The sequence below is a fragment of the Mustela nivalis genome (genome assembly GCF_964662115.1).
Source record: "Mustela nivalis genome assembly, chromosome: 14".
Classification (NCBI taxonomy): domain Eukaryota; kingdom Metazoa; phylum Chordata; class Mammalia; order Carnivora; family Mustelidae; genus Mustela; species Mustela nivalis.
In genome coordinates, this window is record NC_139033.1 from 10,942,482 (window position 1) to 10,958,295 (window position 15,814).

The 15,814-nt window shown below is 44.5% G+C and overlaps 1 long non-coding RNA gene across 2 annotated transcripts in view; it reads left to right on the top strand.

Moving 5' to 3' along the window:
- The first annotated feature begins 10 nt into the window (after positions 1-10).
- LOC309847787 overlaps positions 11-15,814 on the top strand; it is a 29,339-nt gene continuing 13,535 nt past the window's right edge. Inside the window, exons 1-4 of one of the 2 annotated variants that reach the window (XR_014302616.1) lie at positions 11-200; positions 359-472; positions 588-663; positions 1,588-1,728. This is a non-coding gene — a long non-coding RNA (uncharacterized lncRNA). Of the gene's footprint in view, positions 201-358; positions 473-587; positions 664-1,587; positions 1,729-15,814 lie in introns of those variants that run through there. The other variant, XR_014302617.1, reaches the window with a different exon arrangement.

Genomic DNA, 15,814 nt, shown 5'->3' on the forward strand with positions numbered 1-15,814 from the left:
GGCGTCGCGCTGATGGCGTAAGACGGGGGCGGAGCCACTGGAGAAGGCAGCCTGACTGGAGTGGCGTTCGCGCTGCTTGAAGACTCTCCCGCGGAGAAAGAGGTTTGTTCCGCGGCAAACAGACTTCGCGAAGGAGCCGGGGCGGGATGTTTCAACTCCGGATGAAGAAGAGGAGACGGAGGTCCTGGACGCGTCCAGCGGTAAGAGAACAGAACTGTGTATAATAATAGCAGTCATCGTTATATGTTCGGAGGGCTAATTTTACGTGAGGCTCTCTTAGCCCACCAGGTTCTTTCTGCTTGACAAAAGAGGCATTTGGTGCTGCGAGGTAAGTATGTTCTTATCCCCGCGTTTACAGGTTACATAGCTGAGAAGTGGTCAAGTCCGGATTGGAAGCCACGTTTGTGCCCCTTCCACTACACCAGCCACCTGTCCCAGGACCTTGTACGCGCTGTCGGCAGATCGCCTCTTGGTGGGTCTTCATTCGTTCAGTTACGTACTGAGCACCACCGTGTACCAGCCCTGCCCAGCACTTGGGAAACAACCGAAACAAGAGTCGGTACCTCCTCAGTGCATCTTACTTTCAGGAAAGCCAAGCAGCAAATAAACAGAGGGAGACACAGAGTTTGTAGATACTGAGAAGAAAGTGAACAGGATGCTGAGGTAAGAGGATAACTGGAGGTGGGGACTTTTCCTGGTTGATGATAGGGGAAGGGTTCCTAGGAGGTAACATTTAAGCTGAGACCCCTGAGAAACGAGAAGGAGCTGACCGCTGGAAATCTGAGGAGGAGAGTTCTGGGCGGGTGGAACAGCAGGTGCAAAAATCTTAAAAGGGCAAATAAGCTGAATATGTTCAAGGACCAGCAGAATGTTTGCTGGAGCAGAGCAAGTGGAAGGAGAAAGTGACCAAGAATGAGGTTGGAGAGGTGGGCAGGGGCTGTATCATACACCCTAGGGTCATGGTAATGACTTTAGATTTTATTCTATGTCACTGGAAGGTTTTTAACCAAAGAGTGATGCGGTCGAAGTTAGTTACGTTTTGAAAGATCATTCTACTAGATAGAGAAATATGGGCAAGCAAGAGTGGAGACATGGAGAGCTGTTGAGAGGCTATTGGCATAATCCAGATGAGCGATTATTTTGATGCTTGAACTCAGGCAGTGGCAGCAAAGATGGGGTGGACGGATTTATGGTATGTTTTGGGATCGAGTGGACAGTATTTCCTGAAGGATTCGATATGGAAGGTAAGAATAAGAAATGAAACAAGAGTAACTTATCCTGAGTCTGGCTTCAGCAACTGGAAGGGTGATGGTGCTGGTGAAGGTGGGGAATCCACAGTCTTTTGCTTTCGAGGATAATTTGAGGATTTTGTGTGATATAGCAGAGGATAACTCAAGTAATTGGATATATGTTGTGGTGCGGATGTCGTCGTTCTCTTTGTTGGCCATACGCCTCCTGTGCATTTCTCAGCCCCCTTTAAGTAGCAACCAGTGCTGTGTTCTTCCCAATGAAAAGTGAACAGGTGTGCACCATTGTCGGGCTGGGTCCGGAAAATTGGTCAACAGGTGCTCTTACTTACTCTGCCAGCTAGACGATGATGAGAAGGTTCTGGAGAAGGCAAGGCTTCAAGATGGAAGATTCCTGAGTAGTGGAGAACCTCTGCTCCATTGACTTATATATCCACCCAGGACTGTTATATGGGAAAAAAATAAACCTTTATTGTTTGGATCTTTTATGTATTTGAGTCTTTTTGTAATAGCAGCTTTACCTGTGCTAACTAATATAAATAAAAGCAGTGGTCCAGCAGCGATCTTTGGGAGGACATTTCTAGATGAATTGACATTATCCATAATAGGAAATAAAAGGTGCTTGGATTTATCCATTTGTTGCTTCCATAATAATTTATCAGGTGCCTTGCTGTGTCAGGCACTGTGTTACATATAGAAATCCAGAGATGAAGAGCTCATACACTGAATCTGGCAGCTCAACTCATTGACGATTACTCTACGTGTTCTTCAACCACATTCCAAATACCATTTTAGGGGCACCAGGGTGGCTCAGGTCATGATCTCAGGGTCATGCGATGGAACCCATGTTAGGCTTTGGGCTCAGCGCAGAGTCTGATTGAGATTCTCTCTACCTCTAGTTCACACTATCTCTCAAATAAATAAAAATAAAATCTAAAAAAACAAAATTTTTTATCAGAAAGACATGTCTAATTCTTACCCCCAATCTAAGTCAGATTTTCTTATTGTCTCATAACTTACTTTCTTGTACTTACCACAGTTTTTATTTATGTGTTTATTTGTTTGTTATTCTTATGGTGTTCTTTCCCCAGCTAGGCTGTAAATGATCTCAAGAGAAAGAATCTTACCTGTACTATTGACCACATCCTCAAAACTTAATCCATTGCAGGTGTTTAATAAATATTTGCTAAAGGAATCAGTGAATGGAGAAAGCAGAGCCCAGAGGAAGAAGTTTCCCCTGTTTTTTGCTGGGGAGGTGGCTGTGGTAGGCAACTTCTAATGTAGCCATCAATGATGCCCACCTCTAGGTATTCATGATCTTGTGTAATCCCCTCACCCTGCTTATGGGCTGATCTGGGGACTTGCTGCTGCTGCTTTTTTTTTTTTTTTTTTTAAGATCATACTGCTCTTTTTTTTTTTTTTTTAAAGTTGTTTGTTTGTTTGTTTGTTTGTTTTTTAAAGAGAGAGAGCATGAGAGGGGAGAGGGTGAGAGGGAGAAGCAAACTCCCCGTGGACCCAGGAGCCAGACGTGGGACTCGATCCTGGCACTCCAGAATCACAAGCTGAAGGCAGTCACTTAACCAACTGAGACACCCAGGCGCCCTGGGGACTTGCTTCTAATGATGAGATGTCCTGCCCCAGATTACATTACAGAAAAACTTTTATCTTCCATCTTGGGCACCCTCTTTTACTCTCTTCCTCATTTGCTCTGAAAGAAACCAGCTCAAATGTGAGGTCCTTTATTAGTTTCCTGGGGGCTGCCATAATAAATTACCATAAACTGGGTGATTTAAAATAACAGGAATTTTATTTTCTCACTGTTCTGGAAGCCAAAAGTCTGAATTCTATGTGTTAGCAGAGCTGTGCTCCCTGTGAAGTCTCTAGGGGAGAATCCTTCCTTACCTCTTTAAGCTTCTGGTGGCTTGCAGCAGTCCTCAGCATTCCTTGGGCAAAAGGAGTGCCTTACTCCAGTCTCTGTCTTCACATGGCCTTCTTCTCTGTGGCCTCTTCTCTTATGAAAACACTATCATTGCATTTAGGGCCTGCCCTAATCCAGTATGTTTTTTTTTTAAGATTTTATTTATTCATTTGGCAGAGAGAGAGAGCGATCACAAGTAGGCAGAGAGGCAGGCAGAGAGAGAGAAGGGGGAAGCAGGCTCCCCACTGAGCAGAGAGCCCCATGCAGGGCTTGATCCCAGGACCCTGAGATCACGACCTGAGCCAAAGGCAGAGGCTTAACCCACTGAGCCACCCAGGTGCCCCTGATTTTGTCTTAATTACATCTGCAAAGACGCTGTTTCTAAATAAGGCCACATTCTGAGGTTCCATGTGGACATAAATTTGGAGGGGAGGATACAAATCAGCCTACTATAGTTGCCTAGTAGAGGGACCCACATGTCAAGGAACTACTGTCTCTTGCCAACTAACAATGAGAACCTGAGACCTGCCAAAGACCAAATAAATGACCTTAGAATGGATCGTCCCCCAGTTGAGCCTTGAGGTGATTACAGCCTTCTGTGCCAGGAGGAGGTACCCAGCTAAATTGTGCCCAAATTCCTGACCCACAGAAACTGAGATAACAAATGTTGTTTTTAGGACATCAAATTTCGGAGTAATTTGTCATGCAGCATGGATAACTAATATAGATTTTGGTGCCTGGAAGTGGGATGCTGCCGTAACAACTACCTAAAATGTGGGAGTGGCTTAGAACCAGGCAGTGATGGGGCACCTGGGTGGCTCAGTGGGTTAAGCCTCTGCCTTTGGCTCAGGTCATGGTCTCAGGGTCCTGGGATCAAGACCCACATTGGGATCTCTGCTCAGCAGAGAACCTGCTCCCCCCAACCTCTGTCTGCCTCTCTGCCTACTTGTGATCTCTCTTTATCTCTCTCAAATAAAGTCTTTTAAAAAAAGAAAGAACCAGGCAGTGAACAGAGGCTGGAATGATTTTTAGGAGTGCATTAAAGAAAGCCTATCTTGAAGAAACTTATTAGAAATGTAGGCTTTGGGGGCACCTGAGTGCCTGGGTCGGTTAAGTGTCTGCCTTTGGCTTGGATCATGATCCCAGAGTCCTGGGATGGAGCCCTGCTCAGTGGAGAGCTTTCTTCTCCCTCTGCCCCTCACCCTGAGTGCTCTCTCAAATAAATAAAATAATTTTTAAAAATCTGGACATTGAAGATACTGTCAGTGAGGGCTCAAAAGGAAGTAAGGAACATGTTACTGAAAACTGGAGGAAAGGGGATCCTGGATATGAAGTAATACAAGGTTTAGAAACAGTGCCTTCAGCCATTATGTGGAAAGGGAGAATGTTCCCAATGAAGTGGGTGTTCTAATATGGCAGTTTCTTTTTTTTTTTTTTAATATATATTTTTTTAATTTTTATTTATTTATTTGACAGAGTTCACAAGTAGGCAGAGAGGCAGGCAGAGAGAGAGAGAGGAGGAAGCAGGCTCCCTGCCAAGCAGAGAGCCCGATGCGGGACTCGATCCCAGGACCCCGAGATCATGACCTGAACCGAAGGCAGCGGCCCAACCCACTGAGCCACCCAGGCGCCCCTAATATGGCAGTTTCTAAGCAGAAGGTACTGCCTGGTTTTTATGAAACAGGAAAGAACCAGGACTTGACAGTTTTGAGATTTTAGTCTCTAGATAGCATCCAGTGCTAAAATTTAGCAGTGGCTTTCAAGCAAGGATCAAACCCAGATTACTGCAAGGAAATCTGTCTATCTTAGGGGTGCTGTTAGAAAATACCTGGCCCCCAAAATTCATGTCCCTGCACCCAAAATACATTCATTCTATTTCAACAGGCTCAAAAGTTAACTCTCCTACCTCACCTCCAATGTCCAAAGAACCTAAATATCATCTAAATCACATGTGGGTGACACTAGGTATAATTCATCTTGAAACAAAATTCCTCTGTGAAATCAGATAAGTTACATGATTCCAAAATACAGTGGTAAGACATGTGCAGGCTAGCCATTCCCATTCCAAAACGGAGAAATCAGAAGAAGGAAAAGGGTGATGAGTGCCAAGCAAGTCCAAAACCTAGTAAGGCAAATACCATTAGATTTTTATTTTAAGGCTAGAGAATAATCCTCTCTGGACCCATTGGGGTTGCAGTCCTACCCCTGCAGCTTTGCTAGACGAGGTCCCACTCACATGGCTCTGCTAGGTGGCCCAGTCCTGCCCCCAGGCCTCAGATGAATCCTCTCTGGCCTGTCAAAACCAAGGCATTGGCCCTGATGATTCTGAATTGCCTTTGGGGTCATCTTTCTCTTTTCTTGAAGAATAGTGCACATTCACAGCCACTTAACTTTGTTGCCCTGTTTTATAGAATCTAAGAAGTCCAGAAGCCTTCCTTCATATCTTCCTGTCTTGGTTCCCTTCAGTTCAAACAAGCATTGTTTCTGCTCCTATAATCTCTATCATGTTAGTCTCTACTAACAAGTTTAGATGTATAATGTGTTATCTCTACTCATGATAGTGTCTATCATGTGATGGTCCAACCACATCCTTCGGTGTTCTCTTTCAAACACAGTTTCTAATTTTTTGGAATATGGACAGGCTGAGGATTTTCTTTTTTTTTTTTTTTTTTTAAAGATTTATTTATTTGACAGAGAGAAATCACAAGTAGACAGAGAGGCAGCCAGAGAGAGAGAGAGAAGCAAGCTCCCTGCTGAGCAGAGAGCTCGATGCGGGACCCGATCCCAGGACCCTGAGATCATGACCTGAGCCGAAGGCAGCGGCTTAATCCACTGAGCCACCCAGGCGCCCCAGGATTTTCTAAATCTTTAGGTTCTAGTTCCTTTTGGTTTAACAATTCTTTCTTAGGCTCATCTCTTTCCTTTCACATTTTATTAGTAGGAGGAGGAATCAAGCTGCTGTTCAAACACGTCTTAGAAATCTCTGTTGAGTATCCAGTTTCATTGCTCTCAACTTCTGCCTTCAAAAGCACTAGGACACAGTTCAACCAAGTTCTTTTCCATCTTGCAATAAGGATTACCCTTTCTCCATTGTCCAACAACATGCTCCCCATTTTCCTCTAAGCTCTCACCAAAATGGACTTTCCCATCCATATTTCTAGCACACACCCCTTGACTCTTCCAGTCTCTCCCCATTACCCAGTTCTAAAGTCACTTCCACATTTTTAGGTATTTGTCACAGCAACACCCTCACTACTCAGTACTAAATTCTGTCTTCATCAGCTTGGGCTACTATAACAAAATACCATAGACCGAGCATCTTAAAAGTAGACATTTATTCCTTACAGTTCTGGAGGCTGGGAAGCCCAAGATCAAGATGTGGGCAGATTTGACTCCTGGCAAGACCCTGTTCCTGGCTTGCGGATGACCACCTTCTTGATGTGTCCCTCACATGGTGGAGAGAAAGCCTCCTCGAGTCTCTTTTCTTGTAAGGACACTAATCCCATCATCCTCATGACCTCCTCCAAACGTAATGACGACCCAAAGGCCCTACCTCCAAATAACATCACGGTAGGGGTTGGAGCATCAACATATGAATTTGGTGGGGACCATAACATGGCCTAAAGGTAAAGTAGAAGGTGTGACTATATAATAGTTTGTGAAGACTTCAGACAATCAAAGGTGGTACCTCAGAAGCCTGTTCAGTCATGGAAAGGGTCCTCTAGAGACACTCAGGGTGCTTCTCCCAGATCCTGTCAAACATAAGGCCTCTAGGATGCTTGAGGTCATTGTTCCGCAGCAATCACAGCAGAAACTGAAGGTAGAGGAGGACTTTGTTCAGGGAGATTTGTGGGTGTGGCTTTGATTTAATGGTGTGAACACCCATTAAGATTCCAGGAAGCCCAGGAGTTCTTGAAAGAGTCATATTTGGACTCTTGGACTGAAGGAGAAAGAGACAGCATAGGCTGAAAAGAGGCCTTCAGACCTCCAGGATTCTGGCAGGAAGCCAACTGAGGTGCTCAGCTGCACATATGTGCTACTTTTTATGAAATAGGATGACTCAGAGTGGAGCCAAGAGCCATGGATAATCATTCTCAGGCTCTGAGAACTCCTGAGGGAGTTGCCAAAATTTGCCCAGCTGTGGGACTTACTGTGGGCCAGTGACTCCTTTGTGCCTCTCAGAAGAATGTCCATCACTGTTGTCCTCGGCTGGTCACACTGTAGTATGCTGGGGAGACAAATAATTTGCCTCCTTATTTTCATAAGTCTACAGATTGATAAAATCTATACGTTGAGGAAATGTACTTAAGGAACTATACTTAAGGGATTAATTTACACCTAGACTTGATTTATTTTTGAGATTCTGGACTTCCTGCTGATGCTATAGTGGCATGAGGTTTTTGAGGCCCTTCAGAGGGAGATTTTTCGTTTTTTGCATATGCAAAAGACATGAATCACTGTCTCCCAGAGGACAGGTTGTAGAGAGGGTAGCCTCTGGGGTGGTGCCTGGTGATACCTTTGTGTAGTTCCGCGCCCCCCCCCCCACTTGAAGGTGGTCTGGACTCGGTGATTTGCTTTTAATTAACAGAATATAGCAAAGTGATGGAATATCCCTTCTAGGATTAGTTTACAAACACACTGTGATGTGTGTCTTGGGCTCCCTCTCTCTTTTTTGCTCATTAGCTCTGAAGGAAGTCAGCTGCCATGTTGTGGGCTGTCTTAGAGAGGAGTGCACATGGCAAAGAACTTGTCTCCAGCCAGCAGCCCACAAGGCCCTGAGCCCCACCAAGAGCCATGTAAGTGAGCTGGGAAGTGGATCCTCCACCGTTTGAGCCATAGGATGACAGCAGCTCCAGCCAACACCTTGATCGTTGTGATGTTGTGAGTCCAAGCCCCGTACTGGGTATAGAGATTACTAAAGAAGAAAGCATTGTGGGTTTTAAGCTGCCACATTTGTAGTCATCTGTTCCATAGCAATAGGTAACTGATACAGGTGGTTAAAAAGAGGAAGAGGCATGCAGGTGAGAGGTCACAGTGACCTGGACTGAGACGATAGCAGCAGACCTCAGGGAGAAGGGAACAGATCCGAGATGTATTTTGCACATGGATTCGGCAGGAGTTGGTGATGGACTGGATGTGGAGGAGGCGGGGGAAGGCAGTGGCGAGGGTCATGCCTCGGTTATCCCAGGGCACGAGCTTCCAGTGGGGAGGGGTGACTTCCTAAGAGCAAACTCCCTGGGAGTAAAGAAGTACTTGTAGGGGCTCAATGAGTGAAATGTAAGGGTAGGTGGATAAGAACCTGCAGTCAAATGACACCACGTGTCATTTTCTCTGAGGCACGAGTGCTCTTCATCAGTTTCAGAAGAATGACCCTGGTAGGTTAGGGTTGGTGAGAATGTGAGGAACCTGGAACCCTCCTAAACTCTCATATATGTTTTTTTTTTAAGATTTTATTTATTTATTTGACAGAGAGAGAGATCACAAATAGGCAGAGAGACAGACAGAGAGAGAGATGAGGAGAAGCAGGCTCCCTGCTGAGCAGAGAGCCCAATGTGGGACTCAATCCCAGGCCCCTGGGATCATGACCTGAGCCGAAGGCAGAGGCTTAACCCACTGAGCCACCCAGGCACCCCTCATATATGTTTTATACTGGTTAGTGTGTAGATGATTTACAACTGTGGGAAACAGTTCGGCAGCTTCTCTGAAAGCTAACCATAGAGTTCCCATATGTTCCAGCAATTCTATCCTAGATATATACCCCCAAAGAACCAAAAATAGGTATTCAAGCAAATACTTGTAAACAAATGTTCATAGCAGCACCATTCACAACAGCTGGAGATGGAAACATCCCAGATATCTATCAACACGTGAGCAGATTAACAAAATGTGGTATATCCGCATGATGGAATATTATTTAGTCATAAAAAGGAAAGAAGCACTGATTCCTGCTACTAAACCTCAAAGACATGATGCAGAACAAGAGAAGCCAGAACAAAAGGTCACATATTGTATGATTTCATTCATATGACATTTCCAGAACAGGCAAACCCATAGAGACAAAAACCAGACCAGTGGTTGCCAAGGCCTGGGTGGAGAAGGGAATTGGGAGGAACCATTTCATTGATACAGAATTCCCTTTTAGGGTTATGAAAATGTTTTGAAATTAGATAGAGGTGGTGGTTGTATAGCGTTGAGAATGTGCTGAGTGCCACTGAATTGTACAGTTTAAAATAATGGTCAATTTTATGTTCTGTGAATTTGACCTTAATTAAAAAAAAACATTATTCTCAAAAGGATCTTTCCTTTTTAAACTGAATTATTTCATAACACAGTTAAAAGGCCAGTTAAAGTATTAACAGACCCCGGCTACTAGATGAATTTTCTAAGTGCTTGGAACAAGGGTGGTGAACTTGTGAGTCTGACGTGTTTAGTCAGTCACTTATTGGATAATCTGCTTGAGTAATTGCCAGGGAGGTATGTTCACTTTCTTTTCCTTTGGTGGCTTGGTATAGCTCTCATTCCAAGTGGGGTCTTTGAAGATTTGAGATAAGGAAGCAGTTGAAAACCATATAGCCTTTCTCCCCGGCCCCCATGTTTTCCCTCTAGTTGGAGTTTCTTTTCCAATTTCAGAAGCATTGTGTATGTCATCAGTTTTTAAGAGCTGAACAAGTATAGGGATGCCTGGGAGGCTCAGTTGGTTAAATATCTGCCTTCAGCTCAGCTCGTGATCCCAGGGTCCTGGGCTCAAGCCCCATGTTCGGCCGCAGGGAGGCTGCTTCTCCCTTTCTCTCTCTTTCAATCTCTCTCTCTCTCTCTCTCTCCAGCCCTGTCTGCTTGTGCTCTCTCTGTCAAATAAATAAATAAAATCTTAAAAAAAAAAAAAGAGTTGAGCAGTATAGCAGTTAATGCAAACAGTGGAAATCTATGAACTCACTACCAGAGGCAGCCTTTGTTAACTCTTTCCTACTGCCCTTCTCTGAAACCAGGTTTGCATTTACCTGCCCCTAGCATAGCACCTGTAACGGCAGCTAGCTTTTGTGGAAACACAACTTACCTCCTTTCCAGAAACTCTGCAGAAACCCAAGCTTTATTCTGTGGTAGGAACCAACACCTCTAAGATAATCTTCACCTACCTTATCTCATTGAACCTCCTAGCAGCCCTGGGAGGTGGGTGCAGACAGATAGATGACTGTCGTCATCCCTGTTTTATAGATGAGGAAGTAAGACTAATCGAGATTAACTAAGCTTAACTAATCTTCAGTAATTGATCTAAAAATGTTTATTGACAACCTACTGTGTCCAGCAATGAGCTGGATCACCCAGCTAAGTGGCAGCTCATCCTGGAACCGAGAACAGACCTGATTCTGGTGCCATAGCCCCATTTTCCAACCCAAGCACCATCAGTATAGCTGAGGCAAGGGTTACTACGATGTGCTCCTTACTGCGCCTTGCCCAGAAGCTTTCCCACCTACTCAAGACAAGAAGAAATTGGTCTGAAGGCCTAGCAACACCTCTTCTAGCACAGAACTTCCAAAACCTTAAGGTGCAGACAGATCCCACGGGGATCTTATTCAAATGCATGCTTGGGTTCACTCTGCCTGAGCTGGGGCCTGAGAGTCTGTATTTCTCGCAAGTACCCAGGTGAGATCAGTGCTGCTAATTTATGACCCATTCTTTGCCTAGCAGGGTTTCAGTGCTCCCTTAGCCACCGTCTTCAACCTTGAGAGGCCGTTTTCCATGCCTCCATGTCCCAGGCCCATGTTCCTGAGTTCAGAATAATGCAGTCTTTGAGTGGCACCCCAGTTCAGTTTTGTAAGGTATCACTTCAGGCATTGTAACACATATTCACTGAGCATCTACTCTAGGGATACAAGTTGGTCTCTACCATCAGAGAATTCAGGGTCTAAAGAAGGAAACAGGGGGCACCTGGGTGGCTTAGTCTCTTAAGCCTCTGCCTTCAGCTCAGGTCATGATCCCTGGGTCCTGGGATCGAGCCCCACATCAGGCTCCCTGCTTGGCGGGAAGCCTGCTTCTCCCTCCCCCTCTGCCTGCCTGTCTGCCCACTTGTGCTTTTTCTCTCGCTGTCAAATAAATAGATGAAGTCTTTAAAAAAATAATGAAGGAAGCAGATCAAGTAAAAGATAATATAGGCAACACGTGGAAGTCTGGGCTAAGTGCAAAGTGCGCTTGGGCTGGAGGAAATACCAGGTCCTGAAGGAAGTGAGTTGAGTACCATTCCAGAGAAGACATGGGTTGGGGACTAGCGCTGATGATTTAAGACATTGCAGTGAGAGTGAAGGGACCAGCAGCATGTTTGCCAGGCAAGTCAAATGAAGGAGAAGCTCCAGGACTCAGTGCTCAAGAGTTGTGGGGTTATCAGATCCAAGGAGAGCTGGTTCTCTAGTGCAGTCAAGTTCTGTTCCAGCTTGGACAAGTCGTACAATTCCTCCGAGCAGTTAGAGCCTGGTGAAAGCTCACCATCAGAACAGAAATGCTTTGCTCAATTTTACAGAAATAACGTGCCCAGAGGCGCACTAATCATCACACCCCTCTCCAGGTGACTTAAAAGTTCCAGTGATAAACTGGAAATCAGCAGGAGAAACCGACTGAACACTGGTTTTCCATTGTGGTGATGTCTTCCTTTTTTTAACTGTGATTTTTCAAAATTAAATTCTCCCTATTGTGTTTGCTGGTTATAAAAGTTATATTACCTGAATATCCATTAGTAGGGGCTCGTTCAATAGCTTATAAACACTTATGCATTAAATAACAGGGCAGCCATTGGACAAGAGGCCTATTATACGCACTGAAATGAAAGATGCTCATAGTAGAAAAAGTGAAAAGCAGTAAGATACTAAGCATTCGAGATAAAGGCAATGCTTCTCGTAAGTAATAATGAAGGATTGTATAAAAGTCTTATTATTGACACACACACAAAGGTTTATTATTGACACACACACAGTTTTCTATACTTCAGATGTTTTTATATGCACTTGTAAATGTGTATTTGCCTTGAGATAGGGATGTGCAGACCAGCAGGAAGTACAATTATTTGTGGCAGGTGGTTGATTTATCTGTTACCACTATTCTCCAGGAAAGGTCCTTGATTTGCTGAACAAGTTTGGAGGTGAGTGAGGGGGAGCAGAGTGTGCCCAGCTGGTCCTCTGTGTGGTGGAAAAGGATGAGTCAGGAGAATGCTGGGAGAGAGGAAGAGGAGGGGCCATGGAGAGTGAAGAACAAGAGAAAAGGAAACCCCTGGGCTAGGGGAAAGGGAGAGGATATGTATTAGGGTAGGAAAGGACTGGACTGATCGTTTGAACCCCGTGTGACGTGTCACTTCCCCTTGTTCCTCTAAAAAGCTTCAGTAAGTTTTGCTTTCAGGCATATATTTGCTTTGGAGCAGATGTACACAGTTCTGAGTCCTGTTTCAAGATTAACACTGGGTGATACCAGAAGCTGCCCAGCAGGGCCCAGTCACATCTGAGTTTGTTATGTGATTTTTTTTTCCCCCTACAAAAATGGAAGTCTAACCCAAGAGAAATGAAAATATGTCTACCCAAACACTTGTGCGTGAGTGTTCCCAGCAGCATGATTCATAATAGCCAAAAAGTGGAAACAGAAGATGAATGGACAGACAAAATGTGACCTGTCCCTATGCTGAAATATTGGGCCATACAAAGGCAAGAAGTGCTGATGCACGCTACACTGTGCATGAATCTTGAAAACATTCCACTACCTGAAGGAAGCCAGACAGAAGAGGCCACATACTGTACGACTCTATTTATATGAAATGTCCAGGCAGGCAGATCTCTAGACACAAGGTAAATTAGTGATTGCCAGGGAGGAGGGGAACTGGGGGAATGGGGAGGGGGCAGTTGGGAGATGAAAGCCAAAGAAAGCCAATGGGTTTCTTTTTTGGATGATGAAAATGTTCTACAGTTGGCTGTGAAGATATGAACATACTAAAAATTTGAATTATGTGCTTTAAATAGTTGAATTGTATGTATGACCTACAGCAATCAAATTGTTCAAGTAAGGGATGGAGGGAGGGAAGGAAAGATGGGAGGAAGGAAGGAACCAAAGGGGAGCCAACCTTCCGTTCTTGTGATGAACCAGTGTCTGTCAAACTTCAGTAGACATACCAACCACTAGGACCTTGTTAAAATGATTCCTAGGTGTGGGGGTGGAACCTGGGGTTTTGCATTGCTTGGAAGCTGCCTGGTGATGCAATTGCTTCCACATGGTCCTAGGTGGCTCTGATGAGCGAGTGTAGACACCTCCACGGTGCCCGTCACTCAACAGCCCCCCCCCCCTAGGTGATGGGCCTAACTACAAGCGAGTGCCGTATGATCTCATCCTCCAGCCACAGTTGACTGGCTCAGGAATAGGCATCTGACCCAAGCCGGGCCAACAGGAAGCTCCTGGCAATTGAGACTTAAACATTAAGCCAGTCACAGGTTGTAGTGTCCAGGCTGAGGCAGTCATTGTCTGTCCCATGAATATTGAAGTGGTGAAAGCCCTTCTGCGGAGCAAGGAGAAGGCTGTGGAGAGAAGCAGAAAGGAACAGTATTCCCAGCTTACTGCACTTCTTGTCCCACAGCCTTCTCCAAACATCTCCCTTTTGCTTAGAGTGGCACCTCGTCCCTCCAAATGCTATCAAATGGCCACTGTTTGGGTTTTTTTTTTTTTAATGGACATTTAAGTTGTTTGATTTTTCTGCTGTAGAAATAGCAATGACATGTTTTTCATACTTGTCCAGTTGTTTTATTGGGTACATTTTTAGCAGTGGATTCCTACTGGAGAAGTCGTACTAGGTTATATTCTCCCATAGCAGGAGAGCACACGCTGGTGGTGGTGGTGTTTGTTATTTCACCTAAACTTCTGTTCTTCAAATATATCACAATAAGATCTTACAGTCTGTGAATGGAAAATTTAAGCATTTGCTGAACTTGACTTGGCTCCAGTCCTTCAGCTTCTCAGAGTTGGAAGGAACCCTAGCAAACCTGTCCTGCATTTCCTCAGCATCCCTGCTTTGGAACACTTCCCTTGACCCGGTCTGAACCATCTCACACACAGCCTTTTCTGCCACTGGCTTCCCTCACTGTTTGCCAGTGGCCCAGGTCTCTCCTTTGGGAGCCACAGAAACACCATCGCTTTCCTGGGACAGATTTTCATATGTCTCACTTGATAGCCTTGTTACTTACTGTGATAAAAAAACAAAAACATGTAAGGTAAAATTTACCATCATAACCATTTCTAAGTATATAGTTGAGGGGATCTAAGTATATTCGCATTGGTGTACAATCAGTCTCCACAGCTTTCTCATCCCACAAAACTGCAACTCTGTGCTTATTAAACAACAGCTTCACTCTTGAAGCCCAAATGGAAAAGTGGATTTGGAAAAGGCACACTTACTAAAGAATTGTAATACCTCACTTGACAGTCGTGATTTCCACTTTCCAGCTGAGAAACAAGACACAGAGGTTACTCAAATATACAGGAATAGGACACTTCCATGTAGCCTAAAAATAAACTGTCAGACTCTCCATTTTTATCACCACCACCATCATCATCGTCATCATCTACCATCACCAGATAATGTACGGAAGTGACTTCCTTTCCACCACCCTGGCAATGGGATTAAAGAGAGGAGTCTTGGGGCGCCTGGGTGGCTCAGTGGGTTAAGGCCTCTGCCTTCGGCTCAGGTCATGATCTCAGAGTCCTGGGATCGAGTCCCACATCAGGCTCTCTGCTCAGCAGGGAGCCTGCTTCTCCGTCTCTCTCTCTCTGCCTTCCTCTCTGCCTACTTGTGATCTCTGTCTGTCAAATAAATAAATAAATAAATCTTAAAAAAAAAAAAAAAAGAGAGGAGTCTCCTCCCTTTCCCTCTCCCTCTGCTGCTCCCCGCTTGTTCTCTCCCTCTTTCTCTGTAAAATAAATAAGTAAAATCTTAAAAAAAAAAAAAAAAAAAAAGGAAAGGAAAGAAAGTAAGGAAAAAAGGAAAAAGGAAGCAAACACCAATCTTTCTGAAGGAATTTCTGGTCCCTCTTTTATTACGTGCGGTCCCCAAACCAGCGGTAGCAGCAGCATCTGGCACTTAGTAGGAACCCCTTAAATATTTTTTCTTGGGGCCACAAGATTGGGAGCCGGATTTATATTTCACTGATTTTCTTCTTACCATGTGTATTTCCTTTTGAAAAAAGGTTCATAAAATCAGTATGAATCAATATTAATAAATATCAGTCCCCTTTTATCCTTCACAAAATTGCTGAATGAGAGCTGGAAGTGACCATAGGGGTTACGCAGCTTGCCGGAGTTACCCCAGACAGCTCTGTGACTCTGGCTGCTGCTTTATTTTTTTTATTCGAGGGGAAATTCATAACCTAACATTGGCCATTTAAGGTTAACAATTCTTTGTCATTTGTAACATTCACAGTGATATGCAACTAGGTTTTTAAACATTACAGTTCCAAAACATTTTCATCATTCCAAAAGGAAACCCCACACCCATTAAGTAGTCACTCCCCAACCTCCAGCCTCTGTAACCACCAGTCTACTCCATCTCTATGGACTTGTCTATTCTGGACTTTTCATATACACGGAATCCTACACTATGTGGCATTCTGTGTCTGGCTTCTTTCTCTCAGCC